Raw genomic sequence first — 13834 nt, 5'->3', positions numbered from 1 at the left:
TCAATGTAGAAAACAAAAACTGAGCAGGTCTGAAATTCCCAGTAGCAAACAAAAGACCAGTGCTATTAGCATAGCCTTATTAGCTGCCAGTTAGGTTATCATTCAGATAGATGCTAGCAGCTTTGGTTAATAATAAAAGAGCAATGATAAAATGGGAGCTGGGCAGTAAATTGTATCAGTCCTGCCTGTCTATAACATTAACAGAAAGTGTGACTTAACAGGATAATACAATTATTTGTGTCTAAAAAGTGATTTCTCCTTAAGTCTGGGATTGATTTGATTTTTTAATAATTAGATTAGATTTTATCATTGATGTCATTCGTTGTGTCATTTTCCACTTTGTAGTCTGAAAAGCAGTGTTGGGTGTTTTCTTGTGTATTGGTATTGAGTTTGAAGGTCTGGTATTTCTTACCAACACAAATACTACGAATCACTTCCACACGAACGCGTCACTTTTATGGCACATCAAGCTGGTGGAACTGAATTCTGATTCTGAAACATTCCTTGTTCTGCTTTAAAAGTGCCGCAATTAATTTGATTGCTCCTCCAAATCTACTGCCCAAAAGATTCCTGTGATTACAGTGTGTAAAGTTTCACCAATATATGTCAGTAGATTGCAGATTGCAGTCAACTAAGTTTTATTTTCTTACCCCTCCTAATTCAAATGCATATTCCTATCTATAGTATGGTTTAGTCAGACAAGAGAGATCAAAAACGTTAAATTACGACTTCTCCATGATGACTGCAACCAGCTGGTGTGTTTCTTTCTGTTGGTATAAAAATACATTTTGTACACACTATATTTTTACTTTAACTTAGCACAAAAAATAAGGAAATTGAGTTTGGTGGATTATTTCTTTGTTGTAACAATGTTTGTTGGCGATAAATCTTACTGTGTTGGAATGCCTGTTTATTTCCACTTAAATTGTGCCACATTTGTAATGCATCTGTGGGTTCAGCAGCAGATTGAGGAGCTTGGAAAGAAAGCGTCTAGACCTCTTTAAGTTTCCTGAAGATGTTTCACCTCTCACTCGAGGGGCTTCCTCAGTTCTGAAACCAAATGGTAGACAGTCCCAGGATTTAAAGATCTCGGAAGATCCACCATTTGGTTTTAGAACTGACATAGCCTCTTGGATGAGAGGTAAAAAAACATCTTCAAGAAACTTAAAGTAGTCCATACTCTGTCTTTCCAAGCTCCTTAAACAATCATGACCTGGATAACGGAGAAGTTTTCCAGGTCAGTTATTCAGCCCACATATTCAACTCTGCTGAACAATCATTACAGCAACATAATAATTGCTGTAACAACACACAAATGTCCTTACTTTTTGTAATGAGTTTATTTGAATAATATCAACACTTAAATGAAATCAGTTAAATCAAAACCTCTGGCTGCCATTTGTCTGTAATGTGTGTACTGAGATAGCAAAGAGACCGACCAGATTTGCCTTTGAGGTTTTTCCTGTTATGTAGGCTGTCAGTCCACTATCAATGCTGGGTGGGAAACAGCCACCTTTATTTACACTGAAAGAGGTTATGAACCTTTGTAAAAGATTCATACATGAGTTGATTAGTCAGTGAAGCTCAGTTCTGACCAATAACAGCAATACTGAGGTGAGTTGATGAGGATATGTTGAACTTTTCTGTTGGTAAGCATTGCTGTTTTTGCTGCTGTTAGCCAGCATTAGCAAAACTGCCTTTGAAGTAGATCTAAGATTGGAATCTGATGGTTAGTAAATAAACTCTAAATTTATCAGAGGGAAAGTGTGATTTTAGGACATTTGAGCATAAAATTATGTTAACTTATAATGTTAACTTATATTCAGTTTATTATTTATAATCTAGTCCAGAGCCTGAGCAGTCATGTGTCTAATCTAATCTAATCTGCTCACAATAAGTAAGTGCGACAGTATGGGTATAAACAAACATGTTTATGCACACTTGAGTGTGTGATGCTATTGGTGTTGTCTCTTTTTCTTTTCATTTTCTTTGCATTTTTTGCTTCTTTGCTAAAGGGAACTCCGTCTCTAACAATAAAATGTAGCTATGAACCTTCACGCAGACATGAATTTTATGTCCCTACAAGTGATACAACACTTTTCTTCTCCTTTGCGTACCACATATGTTTCTAACAACCACATATGTGAAATGTGATTAGAAGGTAGATGTCCTTCCTAGCCACTTCAAATATGCTAGGAACCTGCACTCGCTCCTGTGCATTTTCTATGTGAATGCATCAGATTGTTGAAGGCGTAATTACACACATATTCATCAGTGCAACAATCTTTTTTCATCGAAATAACCCCCCCTCGAAAAAATGACTAACTGCACCTTTAATAATTCTACACTACAACTTGTTAACGTTCCAGGTTTAAAGATATTTTGCAGTGATTTGACTTTGTTACTCCACTTCCCCACACAGCCATTTCTTCTTTCCTCTCGAGGTCACCTTTGTTGTAGCTCATCCTCGCCCACTAAGGAGTAACAGGTATCTCATAAAACTGTACATTAAAAAGAGCTTAAGAAACCCACACACATACACTCGGACACACAAACTCTCCAGTCCCCCGACTACATTACAGCATGCGCGGGTGTAATTAGTGAATCTCCCACCACACCTCAACGTCTCTCATTAATCTCACATGAGTGATTAGGCTGCTGCGACGTATGGAACCACGGGAGGTGTGAAACTGGGTGTGAAACTGTTGTCATCTCATATGTTATCGCACTCTGGAGACTGGGAGGATTAAACCACGTCAGGCACAGCCCATTGGCAGCTAATCATGCTGCTAATGATAAGTGAAATATTCCACTGCCTCTCATTACAATGGCGTCGCAAGGTCAGGATCTCGCACAGATCGCGAAAACACCCCCCAAAAAAAACATCATGCACACACAAGCAACACAAGTGTCGTCTCTCTCTCCAAGGAGCTGCTCCGTCGGTGTTGTTTTGTATAAACCAAAAGTGGAGGCTGGATACAAGCCTGAGTGAAGCCTTCTGAATATGACACTTGACGGCTGATTAGAGCAAAGTATCAGGGTGGTCTCCAACTGCGACGCTCTGATGAGAAGTGATCTAAAGGGTCTCGTCAGAAGGCGTCATGCTGACCGCCGCCGCTGTGCCAGATGCTCGCTGCTCGGTGCAACTCCACATCAAAAAAAATAAAAAATACAGAGGCTCTTCCCTGCAGGCGCTGCTACGAGACGTTCTGCACCAGCATCTTTTAATTTAGCAGACTTGGTTATTAAAAGACGCGGTACGCTGATAAAATAAAAGCATAACTCAGGTGGTACTCTCATTCCCCGCACTTTCGATCGCATGAATATAAATTCTGTCTTTTTTTTTTGTTTTTTAAGGGTAGAATGAGAACTTTGGGTTTTTGAAGATTTCTCTTGATCTCAGCAAGAGCTACAGCAGTTTTACAGCATCTATTTATGCTGTTTATGCTTTTCTACATCTTTACGGTGTAGCAGCTTGGCCACATGAAAGACATTCTACACTCAGTAGTCAGTTTATCCGCTACAAAAAGATACTAATGCAGTCTAATACACCAGCTTTCCGGTGAATCCTGAAGGTTATGCTGTAGCGTAGCCTTTGCTGCTGAAACTTCTTTAGATGTGTGAGGATTCCCTTTTTTATACCAATGAGGGCATCCCGAGTATTGGAAACACAAACTACAGCCTCCCATAAGAGGCATAAAGTTCTCCTTTTCGTGAATTGAAAAAAAAATTAGCTTCTCAGATACTCCAAAATTGTAAATGATTGAAATGGCAGCACTGGGGAAAACAACAAAAAAAAAGACATGAATCTGAGGGAGATGAAATCACATGAAAACTTAATCTGATAGCTCCTCCGGGCTGAACTAAACAGCCCAATTATCTCCAGGGGGCTGAAGAAGTACAGCAGTAAGGAGATGTGGCAGAGACAATATTTAAATTGACTGTCAGTGGAAGAAAAACATGGCTAAGCTTATATTTGATTACATATTTTACAGACTGAAACACGAGGCTGCTGCTGCCAGCCTGGCACTCTGTTATAATCGCCAGCCACATATGGACCCGCTGTCCTGCCTGTTGGGAACAGGGTTGTAGAACGGGCCAGCGGGATGAAACTGAAGGATCTCACTACTCTGAGGTGATGGATGCTCTTATGGAGCCTCCTGTAGTGCATCTGTGAGAGCAGATGAATGGGGAGGAGAGACTGATAAATTGGGTCACGCGAACGCAGCGTTTCTGGGTAATACGGTGAAAACGCTGGAGGAGTGCAGTTGGGTGGCTGCACGTGCTTACAACTGGGGCAGAGTGGCTCCGACTTGACTTACTTTGCCTGTATCCTCACTCATTGCTGGTATTATTGAAACGTTAGGCCTTTAATGCGCAAAAACGTGCATTCATTTTCTATTTCTTGCTCCAAAAAAAAAGGCTCCACAAATTAAAATGTGAAAATTCAAAAGCCAAACCAACAAAACCTCCTGAACGATGGCCGGTTTCCGCTAAAGATGTTCACGTGAGATGCAAACCTGTTTGTATGGAGAACACTGCCTTACCAAAATCCCTTTCTTGTTAAGTGTTTTCAGTGACTCATCCTGCTTTCACTGCCCTACATATAAATTTATCCAATCAAATGTGATTTGGATGAGCAGCTAAGCCGTCCCATCATATGCCGGAAAATGCTGGAGATATGGAGGGAGGGAGGCGTGTGACCGACATTAATTTCCTTATGTGCATGGGAGGTTTCACTTTAAATATATACGCTAAAGAAAGCCCTACACCTGCTTCAGCCGTTCCTTCAAGGACGTCTGACCTAAAATTTCTACAAATCAATGTAAAATAGAGAAAATTATGAGCATTTGCTTTTCAAATCTCAAAAGTGTTGATGATTACGGTAATGGATTTTTTTTTACCCCGAAGGGGTTGCCTCCTGCTCCTATCTGATTTCATTTATTTCTGTTTATGGAACACTTTGATTAAGTGGCAGGGGCATGTGGAATGAGGTGAGGGGGTCCTTTACCTTGGCACAGATAAGAAGACAAACTAGATTTGAGGGCGGATAGATCTTGTCTGCAGCGCATGCCGCCTCTTGGCAAGGGAAGAGAAGTCGATACTGAGCGAGGGCCTTTCTTACCTCCTAAGATTTACAGTATCTGGAGCTCCACAGTCTCATACTTCAGTAGATGGATGAGTATTTCATACGGTGCCAACTGGCGCAACATGAGTTGAGCTGAAGGTCATTGTGACTCATTTCCAGCTCAAAAGCTGGGCGGCTGGAAACAGAGCTGCTAAAACTCTGCTACTGACTTGTTTTAATAGCACAAAGACGATGCCTCTGCGGAAAAGAGCAGACTGCAGCCCTTGTGCTGCTACTGTACACCACTGATACAGCACACATGTACAGACTTTACAGTGCCAAAATACAGTTGAGATTATAGTAACGGAGAGTGGGTACAGATTGCTGTTGAACCTCGAGGCATATGGCAGGGCGCCCCATGCCTCCCAGCTAATTGAGTCCTAATGAATCATTGGTTTGGCATGCTACATGTCCCTTGTGATGGCTGGTGTCATTGATGCATTGAAGTTGCCCAGTCCTCTGGAAGTGAAGCGGGCAGTGATGGCTGCCCCGGTTGAACAGAGGAGGCAGGCTGACACTGCTGGCTTCACACTGAACACTTCACTCACTCACCAGATGTTACAGGCCAAGGCACAGGGATTACTAGCCACCCGCCTCTGCACAATGGAAATAACTGTATGACTGACTGGTAATTCACTTCCCCATCTGAGTCCAGTGAAACTGTTTATACTGTTAGGGTCACTGCCTCATTATCAGCTCAAAAGGATCAGTGTGATAAGTGACAAGAGGTTAGGAAAGCAGTACTCGATTGCTGTTTTTGCAGAATGTACATATTTATCTACAATTGTCTAAATCACAATGAGATAGTTTTGGATGGAGAAGTTTATAAGTTTGATTGTTTGTAAATGTGAGTGGATTTATTTGCTTAATATCTTCAGCCTTTCTTTAATTTTGGATATAATAGCTAAATTGGAAACAATTTAACATATGTATTAATAAGGCATAAACAGAATTAGCTTTTCCATTCAGATACTCTTTATGAAGCGAGAGACAGAAACTTGCAAGGCAGTACAGCCTCTGTCCTGTGGAAGATGTAAAGTGTGGACTATTTCCAATTTTTATACTGAAACAGGTCCAAAAAGAGTATTTTCATTTGAACATTTTCCAGTTTCGCATTTTATATTCTGTATGACTGCTTGCTGATGCTACTGAGAGATTGTTCAATAAGCGAGTCCTGTTACCATGATATTGCTGATGTGAAGTCTGTCCAAGCCTGATATTTTGGTTCTTAGCAGGACGGCTGTCCTAGAGGACGTTAAAAACAGCTTTCATGCTGAGAGTTAGATGAAAAAATCAATAAGGGCAACATGACCTTAAACTGCATGAGATGCTGGAGCCAGCAGCCTGTGAGCTCAGCTTAGCATAAAGACTCAAACCAAACAGCAACAGCTAGCTTTAGCTTGGCTCCACTGGCTGCACACTAGCTTGTTAGCACAGAAGTTTATCCGGCGCGGGAATGAAGACTTCAGTACTTGTGCTTTGCTCTTTGTTAGTCACAATGATGGATGGAATGAATGTATATTAGTGACCATATGCAACTCTCAACTCTGCAACTATAAAACAAAAAAGGAAGGCACTACTTTGTGGTGCTATCCAAGTTCCTCATTAGCCAAACAGCTAGTAGGGTAGACCAGGGTTTGTTGTTACACTTTTTGCTCTTGCATGAATTGCTGATCATTGAATAGCTTTCAATAACTATTCCTTTGTTAAATCAGAGCTTATGGTGCTAGCTAAACATGGGTATCCTTTTCATTTTTGCAGTCAATTGTATCACAAAGTAATTAACCATCAATGACACGTTGTGAACACCAACTGGGGTTGGTTGTCTCCATAGTTATCAATGGTGTTTCTAAATGTAAATTTAGAAATGAACACCATCTATTACACCTTGTAATTAAAATGTGAATTTAAACAAGTGATAATTATTGTGTATTATGAGCAGTGAAATTAAGGTATTCTCAGTGCTTTAATAATGTCACTTTTATAAAAGCCACAAAAACAACAGAGAACCAATTCCACTGATGTATCACTGATATAATTTTAAAAAAGGCCAGAAGTTCTGTATATATTTTAAAAGACAAACAGATTTCTTTTCCAAGATTTTCCAACAGGTAACCAGAGGAATAGTGAGCAAGGTGGTGTAAAAGTGAGAAGAAAAATGAACTGCATCAATATCAAACTGACTGCTCTCCATTTAAGTCCTTATGCATGCTCGATCAACCAGGTAAGGAAAGTTTCTGGGATCTCCATAAGGTTGCTTGTTGTGATTTAGCAAGCCTATACATCCCTCAGCATCACACAAGTCAGTCATGACAAACATACACCTCTGTTTTTCAGGGATAAAGTCTTTGTGTGATCAGTTTTAGCAGACAACACAACAAAGCCATACTTCCTCTGGTTTATGGCTCAACAAAAACCATTCTGTCAACAAAGAATCAACCACAGGGTAACAGTGAGACCTAGCTACCAAATGGCTTTGGTTGGGTAGTGAAGAACTGATTCAAATCAAAGCTATTACCTTCAACTTTTTAATAAAAGTCCAGTTTAAATGCCTAATATTGTATGATTTTTTTAATACAGAAACAACAACATGAAAACTCTGACCCAAGAAAATCACAAAATGTGTCCTCCCCTCAAAGTTTGTGTGCTTTCCACAAACTGACCACAGCAAAAATGGACATATTGTCAGGTCAAATGTGTGATACTGACAGATTCCACGGTGTAATGTGACAACCAACTTATACTTGCTATTCCTTCCAATACCTTTAAAGTTTAGTATTTAACACTTTGTTTGTTCATCAAAATAGCAGAAAACAAAACAATTTAATGGGGGGTTGTGTTGGATTACTTCAAGATGGTGCCAGTTTGCTGATGTAAACTCAACAAAGTTACTCATCCCAAAACCTAGTGCAGCACATGGCACTCTGTAAAATGGAAGGCCGTTTTTTTTTTTTTTGCTCTTTGATTTCACACCAAGTAGTCTGAGTTCTTGCTTCTGACACATTAAGTTGCCCCAACTCTCCCTGCACCTGTCATGGTGATTACACTCCCAGGAGGGTGGCGGGTTGGGGGGGGGGGGACGTGTGCATCATTCAGCTTTTTACAATACACCGTTATCGGAGCAATCTCCCCCCTTTTGTTCAACTCCTGCAAGCGAGGTCACCTCTGACCTGCCTCTGCCAGGGGCCACATCTTTATTAATGAACAGACTAAATGTGATAAGGCCGCCAGCAAAAATCAGAACTCAGGCACAATCTTGCTCATTAAAGCTACTTTTTTTTATAAAAGATTCAGGCCACTCCGGGAGTCATGTGTCTGAGTCTGAAACTGCATTAGTGTCAGTACGAGGCCCTGTTTGTTAGACGTATTACCTCAGAGCATTTGGTAGTTCATGTTGAGGGAATGCCGCTGCGAGATGAAGAGAAACTACAAATGCGATAATCCACCAGGCTTCCAGCAGAAACAAAAGAAGAGAAGCAGAGTGTGCACGGTACGGCAAAGGGGTGAAAAAGCCCAAAGATTTAAGAAGTGCAAAACAACAACAGGCTGAAAATGCTCCAACACTGTTGCAATGCAATCGTGAAGAGTTAACACAGAGAAGAAATACCCAAACCACCTTTCCTCCAAATGCAAAAGGGGAAAATTCATTATGGTCTTAATTAGATAAGCTATATCCACCATATGCACCGGCTGCTTTCGCTTTCAGGAGCTAAATGAAGCGCCTTGATTCCACTGGGAGTCTCAACAAAGAAGGCCTTACTGGAGAAGTTAATGCTCTCTAGTGTTTTGTTGAGCTCTATCTTAAGCACCACAATTCACACTGGGCTGCAAAGAAATGTCTGGGGGTGACAACCGGAAATTATAGCATGTGTGTGTGAGAGTGGTAACACATCCATCCCACGATCGACCTACTGAGCACAGCTTAGGCTCTGTTGCAGAGCATCCTCACTAAGGAGATTACGAAGGATAGTTTGGGCGACTTGCAGAAATCGCCAGTGAACTTTGGCACCAGCATGAGAATCCTAGCCCCAGACCTTCGCTTTTATCCCACCAAACCACGGCATGAACAAGATGCAGGTGAGCCACAGTGTTTCAGCAGCACCCTGATCTGTAGCTGATGGCTGCTGTGTTACTACATTTCCACTACAGTGCTCATTTCCCATAATTTACGGCTGCTCTCATACAAGCACCCATGTAGAAAACACAGAGCATCATGACTGACATATGGTCCAGTAATGAACTTTGCATTTGAACTGGTAACACTGGCTCCAATTCAATTTTACCCAAAGGGGGAGGGGGGTTGGGTTTGAGAGGTTATGATTGGGAAAAACAAAATAATAAACAGCCAGGACAGTAGCCTGTTCTATTGAATGATTTAACAGAAAAAACTATATTTTTGTCAATATTTGGCTCTTTTTAATTAATTAAGAAATGCCTCTGGACTAGGGATGGACCTTGCTGTTTAGGGTTATCTTTAAATATAGAACCAAGAATGATAACAGACTTTTAAAAAATAAAATAACCAAAGTTTAGCCATTCTTATACAACGCAAGTAACTCCTACAAATCCAGACATATATTAAAAATCAACATAAAAAATAAAATAAAAATGTTTAAATGACGCAAATGGAAGTCGTGTCTCACGCTACCCCCCACCCACCCACCTCATCCACGTCTTCCAAGACTAACTGGAATGCTTCCACCTCCACACTGACCCACGAACGTCGCTGCTGACCGGAGGACTCACACTGAAGGCCCACGCACTGGTTTCTGGCACATTTTTGCTCACCGCTGCCGGACAGACCGGCGCCGTTGTGCGCTGTGCGCTCCCATCCAACCGTTCATCCACAGGTACTCAGCCCCTACTACTGCAGCCCGCGGAGCATTCCCTGACCGCTTCCGCACTGAAATCAATACATTTATCAACATATGCGTCATCATTCATCCATTCGCTCAGCATCGGAGCGGGCTAACACGCACTCGTTTGAGGATGACTTACTGCTGTTGCAGCAGAACATCTCTTCATTTGAATATTGTGGAGGGGGGCGAGAGCAACAGACGTGGTGGGCAGAGAAAAAAAGATTTCGCCTGTTCTCACACTTGTTCCTTTACACGAAATCCTACAGCCAAAAGCCCCTATGAGCAGCTAACCCGCTGAAATCGTTTAAAAACAATCAAAACCCAAACGTCACTTTGTAATTTATGCGCAATTTGACGTGGGACAGCGGGTTATTTGACAGGCGACCGGCGTTTGCGCTTCAGAGGACTCCACGTTCAAATCCATCAAAGCAGCACCGACGATCAGGTTCACAGCTTCATGATCACATTTGTTTCTCTTTCCCTTTTTCTTTCTTTCTTTTTTTTCACTCTGTGTGTGTTTGTATCCCGGTCATCCACAGCGGACTGGTTCGCAACCCATTTTCGTTCAACGCATCCCATCCATAAATCTTGACATGTCGCTGAGCTGCCTTGCATCCTTAAACAGCTCTGTAGTTTCACAGTTTAATGCTGAAGCACCTCTTCATCCCACACCCCTCAAAAAAAGAAAGAAAAGCTGAGATGTTACTCACCTTTTCTCAGTGGATGCTTTTCTGAAGTGTCCCATTTGTGCGTTTTAATCCACATCTGTGTCTCCTTCATTTGAGCGCTCTATTCCCCCCCCTCAACGAGCGAGAGAGGGAGAGAGAGGGAGGAAGCGCGTTTAAGAAAATCCATTTGTTAATTCCATTTGCCGGACACTCAAGGTGAAATCACATTGCCTCTTCCTCTTTTTTTCTTTCTTCTGTTAACAGCTTCAAAATTCTTCCATCATTGTGAAAATCCCGTAAAGCCCTGTCATCTTTTTGCTTTTTTTATCTTCTTCTCCCCAGCACTGAAGTTGCTTGGTTACCCCTATTTCTCATTCAAGGAGGCTGAAGCGCTGAATACAGCGGCCAATCATAGCAGCAGCCGGAGAGATTAACTATTTCTTGGCTCCAGTATTCTAGTTTCAAGCTTAAATGAGGAGAGTAGGCGGGGAAAAACTGGGCCCCCGGTGACAGAAGAAGGAAAAAAAAATTAAAATGCACAGAGAATAATGTAGAGAGGGGATCCGTTGGAGGGAGAATGTGTGGAGGGGGGAGGGGACGAAGGGGATTAAACATTTTCGAAAAATAAAGGATTCTGGAGAGGAGGAGGGACCAGTTGCCACTTCTCACAACAACAAAGATGTAAGTGAATAATATTCCTGCCTTGCAGGGCTCTCATGCAAACTGGAGTGGAGCCTCCATTCCTTCTGAATTTGCCTTTAAAGAGCAGAGATCTGTCTCATTTCAGAGATCCCCAAAAAGCAATCCATCAGGGTAATTGATCATCCCCCTTTAACCAGCCATCCATCAAGTCCAAGCTCACTCTCTCTCCCTCTTTCCCCCACCTCCTACCTTCCCTCACCCCTGTCTCACTGCAGTCGCCTCATCATAGGCTGTATTGATTTTAATTTACCCCTTAAGATTGTCAAGGGGAGAAAGCCAGGTTCACGCACCGGCTCATGCAGGCGTAATGATCCCCTGCCTTCAAGGTCCTTTTATTGAGGAACATCCAGGTCAAGCCCCCCACCTCTCCAAGCACACGCCTACCTTTGGTCTTTGTGGCCCGTGCATTGAAGGCTTCTGACTTGCCCTCCACCACCACCCCTCACAGGGTGCCATGCAGGAGTGCTGGTGCATTATGGGCAAACAGTCGGGGGTCCTGACAAGGAGACAACAAGCTTCTCAAAGAGAGACAGAGCACCAGCAACCATTGAGAGGGGGTGACCTGTGTTGGGGGGACTGACTGTACACTAATGATGTAGAACATTCCTGCAGAATGAATTTATGTTTTTTATTATTATTATTTCGGTACTTTGTCGGCCCTCTTGTTGTCAAACTTGTTTTTGAAGCACTTTAAAGCATCGTCTTCATCCCACATTACAGTATGAAGGAGATGTCAGCCACATACGATTCATGCTCGGGTGCCAACTTCACACATTTCACAAAAAATAAAGTTTCTCTCTTTTTTTATGTTGGGTGACGGACGTATCGCTGGCTTCGCTCCATCCCACAGATTATGAACGAATTCAGCAAAGTTGGGGTCCTCGCTGTGGGATCAGAAGAGCACATGTATGTGGGTGTACAGTTGTGCATGTGACACACACACACACACACACACACACACACACACACACACACACACACACACACACACACACACACACATATGCACATTGGCACAAGAACACGCACAAACACTTAGCGGTTGATTGACGTGTAGCTCCTGGCTTGAGCACAGCTTAATCCTGCTGCTTTCACAGATGGACTCAGTCTTCCTCTTTTTGTCTGGTGTCACGAGCGGTGGCGCACACACACACACACACACACACACACACACACACACACACACACACACACACTGCACATCCCCATGTACTTTTGTTTACCAGGGAGGGAAGCTGCTGTTTGGGTTTTAATCCCCTCTGTAAACCTCCCGCTCTTTATCGGACACCCCTGCTACTGGACACACACACAAACAAGCACACAAACACACACACACAGTCCTCTACTCTTTGGTCATTAAAAAGAAACAAAGGAGGTCAGTGTCAGGAGTGGAATCAGGCAGCTGTGTCCTGTGAGGCGAGAGTTAATCCTCATTTCCAAGGCCCAGAGACAAAAAGAAGCCTCGCAGTTGAAATGCTTCGTGAGTTACGCAGGAACTCGTCACTTTTGTGCCACCTTGTTCACCCATTCATCCACCTCCACTGTAAAGGGGAAATTATGGTTCAGTACATTGGCAGCTGTGGGTTGAATGTCCACCTGCAGCGAGCACATGTTATCAGATGGGGGCAATGTCAAAAATATGTGGTACAACTGGTCTGTGGGCAACTATTGTTTGTCTTATTGATGACCCTTCAGTCATCCACAGAGAAGAGTGAAGTTATATAAAGAGCCGAAGTGAAACTGAGAGTTACAAATGATTAAAGGGTCCACTGCAGCCATTGTCAATTCCCCAGTTCCCTGTTCCCAACCACTGTCAACCAGTCAGCATTAATAAACCCCTCTCCACAGGCTCTCTTTAGGCAAATACGCACACAGTCCCTAAATTAAGAATAACAGGAAGTGTTTGTTGTTGTTCATTTGTTCGGTTCATCGTAGGTTTTTTGGTGGCATGAACCAAAAGGGGAAAGATTAGACTTTTCCCCCCTCCCTAATCGTATTCCACTTCTGGAAAGGCTTTGATTTCCATGTAGATGGAGCCAAATTGATAACGGCAGGGAACTGCCCCGGAGAAATGAGGCAGGGTGATAAGATAAGGAGAACAGATCCCCGTCCAGACAAAAAAGACAAAGAGGAGAGCCGTCACCCCACGTGGCAGTTAATCTCCATTCAATCCAGAGATTAGTTAAGTCAAAATTCTCATCGCCGCACCCTGGCAAATGATTAGTCAGCTCCCTAAGGGGAGATGGGTAACTGGTGGCTACCTTGCAAAACCTCGGCATGAAAGCTGATCAATAATTAGTTCCCTGTTTGAGTCAGAGCGGCAGCTTCGGGGTCACGATGTGTATTTCAAGGACAAAGAAAAAGGTTATTGTACCAACACAGTGCTGATTTGCCTCTGATTCTGGGCATGAAGGTTGCCAAAAACACGAACAATAAGTGCACGTCCAGTCAGTTGCAGTTTCGACACTCAGAGTGAG

At 42.6% G+C, this 13834-nt stretch overlaps 1 protein-coding gene across 3 annotated transcripts in view; it reads right to left on the bottom strand.

Moving 5' to 3' along the window:
- The window catches only part of LOC113010063 (disabled homolog 1-like), a 52649-nt gene extending 41477 nt beyond the window's left edge, over positions 1 to 11172 (bottom strand). For 2 of the 3 annotated variants that reach the window (XM_026148882.1, XM_026148884.1), the window contains exon 1: positions 10698 to 11172. The gene's annotated coding sequence lies outside the window, so the exon portion shown is untranslated. The other variant, XM_026148883.1, reaches the window with a different exon arrangement.
- Between the last annotated feature and the right edge of the window lie 2662 nt (positions 11173 to 13834).

This window comes from Astatotilapia calliptera, chromosome 18 (assembly GCF_900246225.1).
Source record: "Astatotilapia calliptera chromosome 18, fAstCal1.2, whole genome shotgun sequence".
Lineage (NCBI taxonomy): Eukaryota > Metazoa > Chordata > Actinopteri > Cichliformes > Cichlidae > Astatotilapia > Astatotilapia calliptera.
Note: the sequence above shows the minus strand (reverse complement) of the source record. Positions and strands in the feature narration are given on the sequence as shown.